General features: G+C 46.3%; 1 long non-coding RNA gene across 1 annotated transcript; it reads right to left on the bottom strand.

Annotated features, from left to right (window-relative positions):
* Positions 1-1,961: 1,961 nt before the first annotated feature.
* Positions 1,962-3,349, bottom strand: LOC308344598. Its single transcript, XR_013966999.1, has 3 exons — positions 3,122-3,349; positions 2,509-2,624; positions 1,962-2,132 (listed from the first exon to the last, which is right to left on the bottom strand). It is a non-coding gene; the product is annotated as an uncharacterized lncRNA (long non-coding RNA).
* Positions 3,350-3,625: the final 276 nt, after the last annotated feature.

Below are 3,625 nucleotides of genomic sequence, written 5' to 3'. Positions count from 1 at the left end.
ACTCACCTGAAGGTCGCAACAGCCAGTCTGAGACACATAAACAAGGCTGCAGAAATTTATCTTTCTGCCAGCAATGAAGACACCCTGTCTCCCCCGATGAACCTGGAAGCCTCGTGACACACTCAAGGAAAGCTGGGTGACCTTTTTGTCTGGCTGCTGTGCGAACCGTCTTTGCCTCTGGGCTTAGTGGCTGAGTTGGTAAGATCTGGAACAAACTCTTAAGAGCCAGGGACAAACTGGGCACCAGACAGAACATCAAAGCTGGGAAGTGTTTGCTCCAGCAACTTCCCTCTCAAGGTGTTTTCGTGTACCTCTTAATCCCTTTTCCTGGAAAAGGAGGGAGCTGAAGAGAGGCACAGAGGTCACACTGGAAAGGAGTTCCAGAATCAAATTATATCTATACATCTATAAACCACATGATTCGCTGAGTACCAGCTGACATGCAAACACAAAAAGGAAAGCTCAATTAAACTAATGGGAGGGGGAAGGAAATTGTTCACTGAAGCCTGAGGAGTCCTGCCTGGCCAAGCAGGGCAGTCCAGGCCTGTCACGAAGAGGTGGGCGGAGGGGTTCTTCTCCTAGTGACCCAGGGCACATGGATACGGCTCCCTTCCTCGGGCCCCTCCAGGACACAGCTGCCCAACATGCATCAGAATGAACTCCATTCATACTGAAGGAGAGCAGGGGAATGTTACTTTTGCTTAGAAGTCACCTTAACCAAGGTAATCTAAGCATTCTGGCGCTAGAAGGGACTTTAGATCATCTCCTTCACACTCATTGTCTTCTAGGTTGGGAAATGAAGGCCTAGGGAGGAAAAGAGATTTGGGCAATCTCTGGTAAGTTCTCCACAGAGTTGAGTCTAAGATACAGCTGATTCCTAGGCCTACCTTTCTCCCTTCCCCCCGTCACCTCCCCAGAGAACATGGTGGCTTTCCAGCTTGTTGCAGTTTTCTGACGGCCCTTGAATTATCAGAGCTCACATTCACCTACCCTGATTTTCAGCCCCCCTTGCTGGGGCTGGATGAGGCTATCATCCACGCTTGCTCCGCGAGGCTCAGAGACCGGTGCGAAAGATGTCCTTGTCCAAGGTCCATGGTGGACTAGGAGAGATCCAATAGATCCCTTAGATCTATTGATCCCTAAGGGATCCCTTAGATCCCTTAGATCCAATAACCTATACTACTCCCTAGAGAACTCCATTTTCAAGTTTGTGGGGAAGGAATGGAAACTCTTAGTGGACCCAACTAGTCATTCAGCAGAAGGGTTCTGGAGTGCCTGGGTGGCGCCACTGGTTAAGTGTTCCACTCTTGATCTCAGTTCAGGTGTTAATCTCAGGGTCATTAGTTCAAGCCCCATGTTGGACTCCCCACTGGCCATGGAGCCTACTTAGAAAAAATAATCCCAGGGTTCTATCCAAAATCCTCCAGTAAATCAATTAGAATTCCAAGTAAATTAACTGGAAGAAAATCTTTATCATGTAGCAATACACAATAGTAGGTATAGATCTTAGTCTACAGATACGTACACTTTTCTTTATTTTTCTATAACACATTCAACTTCTATTTTACCCTTCATTTCACCAGAGACGTCAAAACCTTATCTCAACCAGTTCAGGGTTATAGCTTTTTTCTAGTGCACTAAGGGTTGTATGTGTGTGTGTGTGTGTGTGTGTGTGTGCACATGCATGCATTTGAAGGCCTCTAGTCTTTTCTTTTTTCTTTCTTTCCTTTATTTATTTATTTATTTATTTTCAGCGTAACAGAATTCATTGTTTATGCACCACACCCAGTGCTCCATGCAATACGTGCCCTCTATAATACCCACCACCTGGCTCCCCAACCTCCCACCCCCCACCCCTTCAAAACCCTCAGGTTGTTTTTCAGAGTCCATAGTCTCTCATGGTTCATCACAGCAAGGAGATGAAAGTTGAGTGAGAGGGTGAGGAAAGAGTATTAGGAAGAGAAAGTTCAAAATTAATACCCGATCATAATAGCAGCAGAGTTTGAAGTGTTTCCAAATTGCCTTTGACAGAATTCTCTTTCTAAAATACAAACAGGATGATCTGACTGTTCTTTTTCCAGTCCTCCAGTGGCTCCTCATTGCCCACACAGGCAACACAAGAGCTTCTCCATCTGAAAAGTGAAGGGCCAGAACCATCAAATTATTTGTCTAGGAAATCTATCATTTGCATGTACAGAGAAAGCAAATATTCGTGTAGAATTTCCAACCCCTGAAGCATCAAGGCTTGGGAAGAAAACTAAACAATTTCCCAAACATCTCCAAACCCTGATTCTTTTTTTTTTTTAAGATTTTATTTATTTATTTGACACAGAGAGATCACAAGTAGGCAGAGAGGCAGGCAGAGAGAGAGGAAAGGAAGCAGTCTCCCTGCTGGGCAGAGAGCCCGATGTGGGGCTCGATCCCAGGACCCCGAGATCATGACCTGAGCCGAAGGCAGAGGCTTAACCCACTGAGCCACCCAGGTGCCCTCCAAACCTTGATTCTGACCTTGACTTGAGCAGAACTTCTGACCTTGACTTGAGCAGAACTTCTGACCTAATTTTGGAAGATCTTGTTTCGTTTCTTAAATCAAATATCCTTATCCCTCTTGCACTACGGTTGCTCTGGGTCAACCCAACAAGAACACAAGCAACATGAAAAATACCATGAGAACAGTTTCAATGTCAGCCTGTTCTCCTCCTTTCTCCCTGCCAGACCCTGGGTTCTCTTCTCCAAACTGCAGTTTGAACACCTCCTTCAAGAAGCCTTCCTCTGCAGCTTTGACTCTGTCCTAATCGTACCATGGCTCGTGTGAATAACACGGGTCCTGTTACAGTTAAATGTGTTCATGTTGCTTTTCTCCTGTCTTCTTTCTTTTATCACCCTATAAACTCTCATGGAAAAAGCCTGTAGCCCACCCTCAATCTTGGCCACATCCTAACCACTTAGTGCAAAAGTCTGCACAGAGGAAACTTAATCATTTTTGAAGTTTGATTTCTGGGTCTCCACCACAGCTCCTGGGTAATCATTTATCAGCAAACAAATTAGTTATCAGAAAAACAGTCAAGGCTTCCAGACAGGATCATTTGTATTTCCACTGCTGGAAAAAAACAATACCCACCTCTTGACTTGCAAAGAGGAATTTCAATAGAGGCCTGTGGTCACGGCGTCACTGGTAGATCTTGTCTGAGAGTTTTGACACTTGTAACTTTTTGACCTGGAAAGATGAATCAACTTTTATTTCAGAATCATGTGTTTGCCTAGGTTCCTTTAACCTCAAGGTGTAAAAGCCAGACAATGCGATCCCCAGCAACAATGACAACGACAAAACGCATATAGTCTCTGGCTGATCACACACAGACACCATTCCTGAAAGCCAAGCCCCACCCCACACCCTGCAGCATCCAGGACAGGTTCAGGGGTGGCTCAGAGGCTGTGCCCGCCTTGCCCATCCCAGGCATGGCCCCATCCGCTGCCAGAGCTGCTTCTCTCGATGTTTCTACGGATGCCCAGAGCCTGCCTCTTCCACAGGGACTGCCCCACATCTGACCTCCAGGTCTAGGCCTGTGAGGCAGCTAAGAATGGAGGAAGGGTCTCCCCCCCGGGTTCCTTCTGTTGCCTGCTC

This window comes from Martes martes (genome assembly GCF_963455335.1).
Source record: "Martes martes genome assembly, chromosome: 6".
NCBI classification, from domain to species: Eukaryota; Metazoa; Chordata; class Mammalia; order Carnivora; family Mustelidae; genus Martes; species Martes martes.
Note: the sequence above shows the minus strand (reverse complement) of the source record. Positions and strands in the feature narration are given on the sequence as shown.